The sequence below is a fragment of the Lepidochelys kempii genome, chromosome 7 (assembly GCF_965140285.1).
Source record: "Lepidochelys kempii isolate rLepKem1 chromosome 7, rLepKem1.hap1, whole genome shotgun sequence".
Taxonomy (NCBI): domain Eukaryota; kingdom Metazoa; phylum Chordata; order Testudines; family Cheloniidae; genus Lepidochelys; species Lepidochelys kempii.
The window spans coordinates 68,761,645-68,776,492 of NC_136386.1; positions in this window are offsets into that span (position 1 = coordinate 68,761,645).

Sequence of the window (14,848 nt, forward strand, 5' to 3'; positions counted from 1 at the left end):
ATACTTGCACAAGTATTCTTGAGACTTTCATTTTCTGCATCCATTCCCGAGAACAATAATTTATACCAGTAATTTCCTGCATTGTTTGCCCATGTCTAATGACTATGGCCACCCAGTGGGACAGCTCTTCACTTGGTGTCTGTTGTCATTATTCCATTGCCATGGGATCTGCCCGAGTCTGTATGCAATGTGGGTAAATGCGGCATTGATATGATTGAGGAAAAATTGATATTTTGAAAAGAAAAGTTTGTCATTTTTAGAAGACCAAAGAGTAACACCAACCTACAAGGGTAATTGTATTAACTCCAGTTAATGTATAACATTCAAAGTTCATATTAACTTTTAAAGTTACATAAAACCAAGCAACAAACATTCCTCTTTGTTAAATCCAGACAAACACCTGAGAGAAAAGCTTTCTGAGTGAAAGTTTCAGAACCTTTTCCTCTTCAACTGAGGGCAGAGAAAGTTTTCACTCTAGTTCTCTAGTCCGCCAAGGAAACCTCCAGCAAAAACAGAGCAGACAAGATTTGACATTCTAAATATTTATAAGGTAAAACACAAACAGAAAAATCAAAACCCATAGACAGACCTACCAGGCTACCTACCAAGAAACAAGAACTCCAAAACACAAGCCCCAGTCCTGCAAACACTGATGGATGTGAGGAACTAAAGGGGAACTGCCAGTGAGCTTGCAGGGACCACTGTTTGTTTTGCCTTTGCAGCTCCCCTTTAGTAATCCACATTTCTGGAGATGTGAACTAATCTTGCAGACCTTTAGAGGATCACCCATTCTATGGCCTGTGTTAAGTGAGAGGTCAGACTAAATCAGATTTTTCCCTTCTGGCCTTGGAATCTATGAATCATCAAGTATAACAGAAGTGCATATGCTGATAATATTCTAGAAATGCTGTATAGCTACTGTAAGACTTCCAGTTGTAAGACTTGTAAGACTTCCAGTTTGAACTGCTTCTAGATATAGTTTTAATATCAGCAGTAACACAACCAGAAATGTTTGTGCATAGAACTATTACATGGCCATGGATCCCCTTGACATGTTGTTTTTTAGAAACTTTGTTACCAACCATGAGCCATTATAGGTTGCAATAATATTTAATTTGGCTTCTTTTCCCAAACTCCTTAATTTGTTAAATATTTGTAAAATGGCAAATTTACAAATTTACAAATTTACAAATTTGACTGTGTAACTGTCAAGGCAAAAGGAACATAATAAAGTACTGCATATGCCCAATTTTCCCCTTTCCCACTCTCGCGATAGTGGGCTCGATGCTGCAAAATCTACTCAATCTGGCTGACTCCCATGATCTGAAAGTGCAGCCATTGTCAGGAAAGTTATTCTGTTAAAACAGCACCTCCTTACCTATCAGGTCGGCTCCCTGTGTGCATTCATTCAGATCAGCTGACTTTAGTGACTAGAAAGCAATATCCAAAGCCAATGAAGCCAGTGTGAATCTTTCCTTTGATTTCAATGGTCTTTGGATCAGGCCCTATAATGAGCTTTTACTATTTTTTACTCTTGGTAGCCCTGCAGAGCCAACCCAACAATGGGAGAATGTATTGTACTAGCTTCTGTCTCATACATCATTGACAGAATCATTCGTTAAAGTCAAAATGTAGGGCCAAATTCTGCTCCCAGTGAGCCCTGTGTGATCTCTTTGAAGACAATGTGGTGGCACAGATGTTAATGAGGACAGAATGTAATGCACAAAATTTCAATCGCTGGTGACAATGCACTACCCAGAAAGATTTTAGGTCCCAGGTTGGTCCAGCAGGCTAGGCAGCAAGAAAAAAAAATTGACAAAATAAAGAGTCTAAAATATATAGATAGCAATCAGGAAATCATCCAAAAGCCAAGGAAACTTTATAGCAAAAATATAGGTATTATTTCTCTACAAAATATTGCTCAGAGGCCAAGGAACTGTCATGATTTTCTTAGTTGCTTAATGCTCATGCAAATACTTCCAGCACTGGCTGGAGTGCCAATCATGCATTGTGCACAGCCCACGCACAGCTTTTCCTGTCAGTGCACCTCGGTGTTGACATGATGCAATAATCTCTTCTCTTGCAGGTCAGGGTAGGATTTAAGAAAAGTGTCCTTCAGGGTGCACATATGTTGAAACTCAGGCAGCCTTTCCACACATTGTACTTTATTTCAGAAATCTAACAAGCCCCTTTGTTGCTGATTCTTGGTCATTTTTGTCAGAGCCCCCAGAGAATTGTTATTTCTGCTTTTTAATCCCTGGGAGCTGCACAAATACTTGTGGTGTGGAGGGCTGTGTAAGAAAATAGTTTAGATATGAGATAGAATTGATGCTTTGGCCTGGCCCCAGACAACTTGTGCCTTAATGTCATCAATCCCTTTTATTTGCCCATTTCCCCCCTCCTTTTCTCTATGCTGTCCTTTTATGCTCTTTTTGCCCCATCTTATCCTATTTTTCTCCTGTGTATTTTTCCTTCTGTTGTCCTCTTACCTTTTTTATTCTTGTTTGTCATACCATCACTCTCCCCTTTCTCCCATACAACTCTCCATAAAGCCACAGACCACTCATGGAGAATCTATTGGTGGTGCTCATGGAGGAAATGGAGTCTGTGGGAACAGAGAAAAGAAGCTTGAGTTAACACATTGAAGCCAGGACAGCTTACCAGGAGCTGATCCAGTGGAGAGCTACACTCAGGGTTTTCACAACAGAGAGGGAGGAAGAGATAGGTGTCTAAGAATTGGTCACCATCACTTTACCCGAAGAAGCAGAACCATGTTTGCATGGGAAATAGATTTCGAGTCATTCAGCTTTCCTCACTATCATTGGTCTTCTATTCTTGGTAGCTCATAAGCTATTCTGGTGACTCCTAGAGAAAGAGGGAATGAAACCAGGGCACAGTCAGGTTGGGAAATACTGCACTTTTATGAGCAGATTTTGAGAAGACATTCACTTAAATCATCTGTAATTTGGTTTAGTGCAGCCCCTTGTCTCTAGAGATACAACATTTTAGGCCCTGATTCAGGAAAGCATCCCTATTAAGGACAACACATAAGCCAATTGTTTAACTTTATACATGTGTTTAGCTCCACTGAAGTCGTGGGATTTAAGTACATGCATAATTTAAAGCATGGGTGTAAGTGCTGTCATGTATAGGAATAGACTAAAGCACATGGTTGAGTGTTTTCCTGGATCAGAGCATTACTCAGGAAAAAAACAACCAAGCAGTGAACTCTCTCACCTTTTATGACTGAATAAGATAATGACCATCTTAATGAGTGTATTTACAAACATCTCTTCTCCTCTCCTTCAAATTCAGGTACCCTAAACAATGGTTAGTAATTTAAGTTATTTACCACTTTGCTTTCCTCTGACACTTCAACATTATAAGGAATTAGCTCCAAACCCAGTTTATGCCTGAAGGTATAAAGCAGTTTTCTACAGTGCTCTGTTAGAATGACTTCCCAGTTTCAATACTGGTTTCATGTATACACTCATTTAATGGGAGTAGTTCATATAGCACAGGGATATATAAAATGTTTAAGAATCATGGGGGTTCTTTTTTTCTCCTGACATAGAAATGTGCACAAAATTATGGGATCCTCCCTAGGTTTTGTTGTTAACTTTTTACCTGTTTGGCCTAAGAATCTTAGTTGTCTTAGAATCAACTTCCACCTTTTCATGTTCTCTGTATGTATATATATCTTCTTACTGTATGTTCCATTCTATGCATCTGATGAAGTGGGCTGTAGCCCACAAAAGCTTATGTTCAGATAAATTTGTTAGTCTCTAAGGTGCCACAAGTACTCCTGTTCTTTTTGCGGATACAGACTAACACGGCTGCTACTCTGAAATATAATAATAGTAATTAGCTCTTACTGAGCACTTTTCATCAGTAGATCTCAAAGCACTTTACAAAGGAGGGCCTTATTATTATCCCCTTTTACAGAAGGGGAAACTGAAGCAAAGAAAGGTAAAGCAATTTGCCAAGCTCACCGAGCAGGCCAAAGGCAAAACCCAGATGTTCCATAATTCTCACTCTGTACCTGTGCATTCACTGATAACAAGGGATCTTATTAGCTTCTACATATAGTGTTAAGCTAAAATGAACAATATAGGAGAAGTGGGAATTTGGCAGGTAAGGTCACAAATATATGGGCGTGAGGATGCCTGAATAGATGCAGCTGAATGCTCAGCACTTTTGAAAATCAAGTCACATTGGGCCTGATCCAAAGCCAATTGAAGTCCATGGAAAGACTTCCATTGACTTCAATGAGCTTTGGATTGGGCCTTTTATTTGGAGTCAGGAGCCCAATGCTAGGCTTCTATTTTTGAAAATCTTGGCCTATGTGAATATCATGGCAGATCTGAATACAGAGTCATAGAGTTTAAGGCCATAAGGGACCACCAGCTCATTTCATCTGACCTCCTGTATATCACAGGCCACCAATACCACCCAGCACCCACACACTGAACTCACCAACCAAAATTAGACCAAAATATTACAGCTCACAGCAGACTAATCTTTATGTGCCCCAGGCAGAAACTAGAAGGGTCTGAGATGCACCAGTGCCTGAGGCTTCCACAATGGCAGAGAAATGATTAAGTGAGATATACCCATATAATCCTGGCAAGTGACCCACACCAACTTTGCTGCAGAAGAAGATGAAAACCTCCCAAGGTCATTGCCAATCTGACCTGGGGGTAAGTCCTTCCCGATCCCACTTATGGTGATCAGTTAGCCCTTGCATATGTGAGCAAGAACCAGCCAGCCAAGCACCTGAGAGAGAGAGAATGCTCGGTGCCACCTCAAAGCACTGACCCAACCTGTCCAGTCTCCCATCTCTAGCCATGGCCATCTTGATTCTTCAAAGGAAGAAGACAAAAAAAACCCACAACAGAATACATGGGGGGAGCAACAGCTGGAGGAAATCCCTTCCTGACCCATGCAGGTGGCTGGCTGAAGACCTGAATTCAGCATGAGCATTTAGGAACATAAAACATAAACTGCTAGGGACTCCCTGGATTCCTGAGCCCCACCACTCAACTATCAGAAGCAATGCCAACATATAATCACCCTTATAAATTTGTCCTGCTCTCTCTTAGAACTAATTAAGTGGTTTGTCCCCACAACTCCTAGAGGGAGGCTGTTCCAGAATATCATCCCTTTGATGGTTAGACACTTTCTCCTAATTTACAGCCTGAATTTGTTCATGGTCAATTTATATCCCTTTGTTATCGTGCCAACATTATCCTTTAACTTAAATAGCTCTTCACCCTCCCTTGTGTTTTCCCCCAATGTATTCATAGAAAGCTGTTGTATCCCCTCTCAGCCTTCATTATGCTAGGTTAAGCAAATCAAGCTCTTCCAGTCTCTTCTCATAAGATAGGCCTTCCATTTCCTTGATCATCCTAATTGGTCTTTCTGCACCTGTTCCAGTTTGAATTTATCTTGAATATCTGTGAGCAGAATATTCACTTTGGCATGCATTGGTGGACCAGAAACAAGCATCCAATCAGAACCAGGAAATTTCAAACTGAAAACTGAGCTAAGCAAGGCATTAGTTACCAGTAATCATCTTCATTTCGTTAGACTCTCTTTATTTAAAATTGACTGAACTGACTTGTCACTATCAAAGCAAAGAATGTGAAACTATCCCCGGATAAATGGGGCAGTTCCTTTTCTAAGGGTGAGATTTATCTGTGGCATAACTCTAAGTCTCCAGTGGGCTAACCACAGGAGTGATTTTAACTCCAACTGGTAGAATCCTACAGGTGGTGAGTGGCTCTTTGTTTTGGCCTCATAATCCATATTCTGGACCCATGAAATATCCGGTTTTGGTTGTTCCAGAAGTAAATAAGTCAGCTCACATTTGGGGCCAAATCCTGCTTCCATTAAAGCCAAAGACGGTCTTGGTATTAACTTTCTTGGGAGCAGGATAGTGTACTGATTGGTTCCCACAGAGCAGGGGCACTAGCATGAGCTGCACACTAGCCCCTTATCTGCTTATTATCTTAATAAAACTCTTAGCTGCTGATATTCAAACCATTCCTGAACTCATTCCTGGCAGCTCTGTATACGAAATACCTCTTTACAAAGACATGAACCGTGACATGCATCAAGGATGGATACCTTAAGTTCACAAACAGTAATGACAAATTAAAGTGTCTCTGTTTACTAAATCAGTTTTTATACATTGGAGCTGGCTGATTGAGGAAGACAGAACAATAACAAGATTAGTCACTGAAGCAGAGTTTATAAGATTTCTTTTACGCAGGGATCCATATTGTCTCCAAATCCTATAAACAGCTCAGACCAGGTTATAGTCCCTTGACATCTGAGTAGTTTATTTCCAAATGCTCTGTTTCCTTTCATTCTTTTTGGTGCTTTTGGCCAATCGGATACATACGCAAGTGTCTCTCTGGAAAAGATAGAAAAACAAGTATGATCTAGTGGATAGGGCACTAGAGTGAGTGTCGGAAACCTGGATTCTATTCTCAGTTTCATACCTCCCAAGAGTCCTGGGTTTTGACTCCCAATCCCTCTGTCACAGTTGAAGTTGTACACAACCTGCATTCAGTGGCACCCACAGTCATATGCACATTACACATGGTGCTTACCATCGGCCAAGGGAAAGCTAGGGAAGGCAGCAGCTTCAGCTGTTCCTTGGCACGTTCGGACCTGCCAGGAATCCTCAGTGGCTCCAGGGGACCTCCGGGTTGGGGAGTGACACTGCACTGGGTGGGCCAGGCTGGAAGGCAGGGGCTGAGCATGGCATGGACTTGGTGCATCAGGGACTAGGGCCAGTAGCTGCAGCAGCATTGGCTCAACAGGGATTGGCAGTGACCAGCTGCATCTCATTTTAACAACTTGAACTGTTGGGAGGGAAGCAATTCTGCTGTCTGATCTTCAGCAAGTGACTTTGTCTCTCCATACCTCTGGTTTGCTGCCTGCCCTTTGTCTGTCTTGTCTATTTGGATTATAAGGAGCAGCGTACAGGACCAGCAAACAGAGCTGAAAACAGGGGAGTTTGAGTGGAGATCTGTTGGAGGAGAAGGGAGGCAAGCCTCTGTTCTTTAGAGGCAGTGAGTGAATTCTTGAGAGTATATCCACTTGCTGTTTTCTTTATGTTTGTTTTCAGTTTGCAGAGCTGGTGTGGGTATTGTGTTAATCACAGACAAGCCCTGATTAGGGGACAGGACTTCCATGATTAGGGGAAGGGCTTCCTTAATCAGCAGGCCTATAAAGGCAGCCAAGCAGCCAGTCAGTGGCACAGGAACCAGCAAACAGAGATGGAGTTTGTAAGGAGAATTTGGGGGAGGAAGTGCGTGGTGTTCAGTTTTTGTGTGTGCGAGTATGTGTTGGTTTTTTCCTAGGTAAGCACTTAGGAGGGAAGCCTATGGTAGAGCAGGGGTAGTGATTCAAGGAATGGAAGAGACAATGAAAATGATTGGATGTGGTGGTTTCGGGAAGTACATTATCCTGGAGAGGGTACCATTTGTATGATAAGCCTGCCTGATAGATCTGATCGAAGAGAAGATCCAAGGTTTGGAGATGAAGCTAGAAACTATGATTGAGTTTCAAAGGGGATTTGAACGGATAATGGATGAAAGGAGAGAGGAGGCTGAAGGGAAAACTCAAGATCTGCAGAAGCAAGCTGGACTGGAGAATTGTGAGAGTAGGCTGCTGAGTGAGGAAAGTGGCCAGTGGAAGCATGTGACTATGAGAACAAGGCAGAGGAAAAGACCAGCGAAGAAACAGAGCTGAGGGACCAGTTTGCTAAGCTGGAAATTGAAGAGGGAAAGGCAGGCAGTAACAGAAGGTGGGATGGCATGGAGGAAGAGATGAGTAGCTAGTCCTACAGGAAGAGGGGAAGAGTCAATGGAGATCTCCTGGGGCTCTGAACTCAGGCTGATAGAGGATGACTCGCAAAAGACTGCAAGTGAGAACAAAAGACAAAAGGACTTACAGTCAGAACTAACAGGAGGAAGGCCATGGAATTGCACCAACACCAGGAAGAGGCAGGTCTATGTGACTGGGGAGTCAGGCTGGAGGGAGGTTACTAGTGGAGTTTCTCAGGAATCGGTCTTGGGACCAGTCTTGTTTAACATTTTCATTAATGATCTTGACACAAAAAGTGGGAGTGTGCTAATAAAATTTGTACATGACACAAAGTTGGGAAGTATTGTCAATATAGAGGAGGACTGTAATATCATACAAGAAGAGTTGGATGACTTTGAAAACTGAAGTAATAGAACTGGGAAGAAATTTAGTAGTGCAAATTGCAAGGTTATGCACTTAAGGACTAACCACAAGAATTTTTGCTATAAGCTGAGGACATATCAGTTGGAAGTGACAGAGGAGACCTGGGTGTATTAATCAATCACAGGATGACTATAAGCAGCCAATGTGATGCAGATGTGACAAGGGCTAATGCATCCTGGGATTGCATCAGGTGTGGCATTTCCAGTAGAGACATGGAAATATCGTTACCATTATACAAGGCACTGGTGAGACCTCATCTGAAATCCTGTGCGCTATTCTGGTCTCCCATGTTTAAGAAAGATTAATTCAAACTGGAAAAGGTGCAGAGAAGGGCTACTAGGATGATCAGATGAATGAAGAACCTACCATCTGAAAGGAGACTTAAGGAGCTTGGCTGGTTCAGCCTAACAAAATGACGGATGAGGGGAGATATGATTGCTGTCTATAAATGCATCAGAGATAAACACCAGGGAGGGAAAGGAGTTATTTAAGTTAAGGACTAATATTGGTACATGAGCAAATGGGTACAAATGGTCATCAACAAGTTTAGGCTTGAAATTAGACAAAGGTTTCTAAGCATCAGAGGAGTGAAGTTCTGGAACAGCCTTCCGAGGGGATCAGCGTGGGTAAAAATGTTAACTGGTTTCAAGACTGAGCTGATAAGTTTATGGAGTGGATGGTATGACGAGACTGCCTACTATGGCAGGTAACCGATCTGCAACTGCTAGCAGCAAATATCTCCAACAGCTGAAGATGGGATGTTAGATGGGGAGGAGTTTGAGGTACACAGTGAATTCTTTCCCAGGTATCTGGCTTGCGGGTCTCTCTGACATGCTCAGAGTCTAACTAATGACCATATTTGGGGTTAGGAAAGAATTTCCCCCAGGTCAGATTGGTAGAGACTCTGGGGTTTTTTTGCCCTCCACTGCAGCATGGGGTGTGGATCACTTGCTGGTTTGCGTTAGGGTAAGTGGCAGATTCTCTGTAACTTGAAGGCTTTAAATCATGATTTGAGGACTTCAGAAACTCAGACAGAGGTTATTGGCCTACTACAGGAGTGGCTGGATGAGGTTCTAAGGCCTGTAAGAGGTCAGATTAGATGACCACAATGGTCCCTTCTGACTTTAAAGTCTATGAGTCTGTAAATAAGCTCTTTGGGTCTGCTTCTTATTGTGTGCTTATACAGTGCTTATCACAATGGACCATGCTCTTAGATGGGTCCTCTAGGTGCTACTGTAATAAAATTAATAATAATAATAATAATTAATAAAGTATAACCCAGACCCCATTCAGGCTTTGCCTCTGATCACAACAGGGGATGACTTTATAAACATGAAACTATATAACTGTGTTGCCTGAGCTGAAGATATATTTGCCTAAATTCACAATTAATATATTATTTCATTTATTATTAAAGATATTCATTGGACTAAAATGGAAAAGCTTTTTGATCAGAAGTGGGCTTCCTCTAAACTCACAGTCATGCATGCTTTCCCCACAGGATAATTGTCCTTTGAAATGTGGATTAAAGCATTGCCCTTCATTTCGATAAAATAGGGACAGATTATACCTAAAATGCACAGACATACACAACTCCCACTGAGCATCAGAGGGAATAATCTTGAATTTAAGAATCCTTGTTGGTACTTATCTATTTTTAATGGTAATTCTCTAGGTCACCTGCCTATGTTTCCCCATACCTAATGAGATCAGTGGATTTCAATCCAGAAAAGAATTTTGTCTTGAGAACCTTGGCACTCTTCCAAAAACTCAGAATCTGTATAATCTCAACCATTCACATTGCTGGATATATTATTAGCATAAATAAATAAGATGCTCCAACCTCCTAACTACCTCAGAAAACAGAGCCTTTTATCAGGGGTTCTCAAACTGGGCATCGTGACTCCTTGAGGGGTTGCAAGATGGTTACATGGGAGTTCTGAGCTGTCAGCTCCATGCGGCTGACAGCCCTAAGCCCCCATTAAATTAAATTACTCCCCCCCATTTTTAATTTATAAGGGGGCTCATTCACTGGCTTGCTATGTGAAAGGGGTCACCAGTACAAAAAGTTTGAAAATGAGGGGTAATGTTTATAATACTGTAAATTAGACCTTGGACTGTGAAACAAATATTGACTCTAGCACATGAAGTCAGTATTTTGTGAACATCCAAAACTTACCCACCGTTACAGAGTTGTAGAGAGACAGCTTCTGTGAATCTAGGCAGGCTGGCTTCCTGACAAGGAACATTAGGTTAAGTTCAGATACTTTGGACTTTGTCCAGGATATGAAACACCTGCAGACTCTTTCTTTCATGCGGTGCACAACTGTAATTGCATTACTTGATACATACTTAAACACCTTCAGGTCAAAAAACATATATGAGTTTCTCTGCAAAAGTGGCCACAGTATTTGCAGTTGTACCCTATTTGCACGCACAAAAACTCACATTTTTGCTCACCAGATAAATACTAACAATTGCCTGATATAAGCATGTAAATGTCCATTTGTACATACAGATGTAGGGATTTGTACATACATGTGACAGGTCTCATAAAGGAGTATTTGGAGGCAGCTTGAAAAATGTGTTCCATTATAGGAAGAAGAACATAGGCCTGGTCTACACTACAGGGTTAGGTCAATATAAATTGCCTTGTGTCAACCTAGCTGTGGAAGTGTCTTCACTTACATTTGGCTCCAGCCAACGTAAGTGCCTTTCTATGCCAATTTAATAACACCACCTCTTCGAGTGGCATAGAGTTACAGTCGATGTAATTAGGTCAACGCGGTGTCAGTGTAGACACTGTGCTGCTTATGTAGATTGCTACTAGCTTTCAGAAGCCATCCCACAATGCCCCACACTGGCAATACAATCAAAACAAATGTTCCTGATGAGGATGCACACCACCAACACAGGGAGCCAAGTGTGCACACTCACACACAAGCGATTTCATAACTGCGGTGGTTTTATGATGATGTAAGTTAGGTTTACATAATTTTGTAGTGTAGACCTGGCCATAGGATTTCAGATCACATGCATTGTGGTGTAAAATGACCCAGAGAACATTTTAGATTGAAAAAAATAGCAGGAAAGTTTATTGTGGGCTTGCAAGATTCACCCGTTTAGCAAAAAGAGGAAACATGGATATTTTTGTATTGGGTAGCCTGGATCCACTTAAACTGATTAAGGAAAATCTCTAAAATGTCACATACATGGAATCCTGGGAGAAGCTAATGAATTCTTGATGCCTTTTTATATGAATTGTTAATCCTTTCCTTCTGTTCCTGTTCTGGCAGGAGAATTCAACCCTCTGGACTTGCCAATTCTCACTTGATTGGAGTGAGTCTCAGACATTCAGGACAAATTTAAAGACCATTTTTACAGCAGAGTCCCTCATATTCATGATGAAGAATTATTGTGGGGTTTTTCAACAAGACATTTAATAATTCGCTTATTTTTTTAGATAGACTTGATGGCTTGGGGCACATTGGTAAAAAGCTCCAGAGCCTTTCAACTTCCCCACTGCCTTAAATAACTAATGAATTCCCTCTTTCCCACATCCCCCAAGTTTGCAGCATTGCTGAGGTATTCCCTGTGGTAAATATAGGGAATATTATACTCTGTGAGCAATAGTGGCAAGTTCTTAGGGAAATTATTGCAATAGTTGCTAGTTCCAATGCAGACTACGGTACTAGTGAATGAAAATTCTCTTCAGATTTCACTTCAGAGACCTATATGAAATGAGTTTGGTGGTCTCAGTCCACTTTCCAGTGGACAGGTGACCACACCACAAAAACACTATAGTTGTTACTAACATCCTTATTGGCAGACTGAACAGAAAGGCTAAGGCCTGAAAGAACAGAGATATTAAACTATCTTTGTATTCCTAGAGGCAGACCCTTCTGAGCAAGGATGCAGCACATTGGTGGAGCAGGGTGGGAAAGCTGACAGAGCTACTGTGCTAGTTTGGTAGACTGTATTTAGTAGCATTTTATACTCACTTTGCACATGTGTAAGTCCCAGATTGTGCAACAACTCTCTTGCTCGATGCAGAAGAGATTTCATTTTGACTAGATGAAATGGCAAAGAATGTAGCATTTAATATATCTGAATTATTCTGCTATCCTGCGTGGCATATGAAATACGTACCTTGCATCCATAGCAACCATTATTCCCAGTCCATGGCTGCATGCTCCTTCCATCTTGCTGCGGGGCTTATCCAGAACCTTGACAATGTAAGGCTGCAGTAAACTGGCAAGATCACTGGGCACTCCCAGGTGTAAGCCCTATGGCCCGAAGCCTAGGAGAAAAGGAAGGTAATTGAGTGAGCTATCTGCTGGAGAGCCAGAGGAGTTGACTGAGTGAGGCAGAATCTCATTTAAATATCAACTGTGTTCTCTGCTGTCATCTGCTGGAGAGCAAGGGGAGTCAACTAAAAGGGCAGTTCCTCGGGTGCACCTTAACTAAGGGTAGTTTGGGGACATTGGAGTATAACTCGATTAAGTTTTGAACTTGAGGCCCATATTTTTGAGAATAGCCTGTTGGGAGCCCACTGGGGCAAGGCCTGAACAATGACTAGGTCTGGGGTCACCCTGATGAAAACTGATGTTTGACTAGGTGGGGCAAGATGCCATGGACAGAGCTAAAGAGTGTGGGGGAGAGAGACTGGACTTTCCAGGCTTGCTGCTGGGAATAGCTCTCTGGGTGGCAGGGGCTTTGATGGGTTCCAAAGGCCACCGCTCACCTTGCATCTGCAAGAGTAGGGCTAAAAGCTATAATTGCCTTTTGTGAGCAGAGCTCAGCAGAGATCCCAGTTGTCTAGCCGGTGGTGAGCAGAGAACAAAGGCCAGCCACAGTTCCAGTCACCTGAGCAGTATAAGGCAGCAGTTGGGACCAGCCACAACACACAGCAGGTGAAGCAAAGCGGCAGCTGGAGTCTTCTAGCAGGAGAGCTGCAGGGTGAGCACAGTTGTGTGTCCTACAACGGGAGCAGCCATCTACGTCAGTCTAGCTACTCTGGTGAGGCCTCCCCGTCCTAGTGGCTGAAATCACTACAGCAGGACAGGCAGTAGAGTCCCAGACCCTAATTTCCTGGACTCCTGGAACCACAAATTGTGAGTGAAGAAGGAGGCAGAACAAACTGTATCAGCCATTCAGTGTCTGTGTATTTGAAATTTATGCACCTTGAGGTAAATGTGGTGGAAGGTGTTAATAGTTGTCCCCATTCAACCTGGCCTTTCCCTCTTATCCATGCTCCTGCCCAATACAGTTTGTTCGATTAAACCTCTGTGCTTGCAAGTGGTTACAGATTTGCCTAGCAAAGGCCCCAGAGGAATTATAGGTTCCCAGATTAGTGGATGTGGGCTCAAGCCAAAATTAAAGAGAATCCTCTAAAATAAGGACATGGCCCTTGTTACTGCCAGTGCATTCATTGGCAGAAGGGTTACACAGGCTAAGGAACCTCATTCTTAGGATGATTAGGGATCATGGTTTCAAATGGGTATAGTTTTCACTGCGTTTCATTAATCACTGAGAGCTTTCCATAGCTTCTGGCCAGGTCCATGTTCAGTTTTGCCAGCTCTTACAGTTCTATCATGTCTCATGATATTTGGTCTTTTTATACATAAACTACTTTCAGAAGTGTGAAACAAATCTTTTCCATTACTTTTTGTTCAACTTCCATCAAATACAAATGTTTCATTATCATAGGGCTGCTTGGAAGAGTCGGCCAGCACACAATTGATTTTTTTGTCGGGTTCCATATTTTATACCTTGATCCTTTGGTGGTCTGCTGTGCCCACATGGAGCCCCATTTAACCAGGTGCAGCAATCTGCCTGTGCATTGTACATTGCAGGGGCAGGGCCCTACACTGTGTCCTCTATCACACAGCTGTTGCAATACAGTTTTGCGGCAGTTATGTTGGGATGTTTCATTGCATCTGCCTTGGAGATATGTCGAGACTGTTTCAATGCCCTGTGAATTGTGGGATAGCTCCATCAAAATTGTGACTGTACCTTGAAAAAGAAAAGTGGGGGCGGGGGAGGGGATGAGAGCTAGAATTGATAAGATTGGCTGGGCTGTGAACTCTTGTTTTGTTATTGTAGGGGTTGCTCATCATAAAGACTACCTGAAAGTAATGTCTGTGGAGTTCAGTCATCGGTCGGTGCTTAGGGTGCTTTAAGAGCTGATTTATTCTGTGTCCATTTCCAATGGTCTGTGCATAACTGTGACCTGGGAGCCCCTTAATACCAACTGGCAGAGGGCCCATAATACTGTAATACCAGGCCTGACACATTCATTATCCCCAACACACTGTTGTCATAATGTGTATTTGAAAGGTGTCACGTCAGGTATTATATGTAAACTGGTACCATGCTGGTCCTGAAAATCGTTGGAGCATGTATATACAGATTGTGTACCAAGGGTTATATATGTCTTCTGGAATAGGTGCATAAAACGTGGTTGGGAGGCACAAACCCAACTTGCCCCAGACAAAGAAATGTGCATTAACCTGTCTGACCAGCTTGATTACAGGTAGAGAGCAAAGAAAATATTTACATATAAGGCAAACAAAGCCATCAAGCT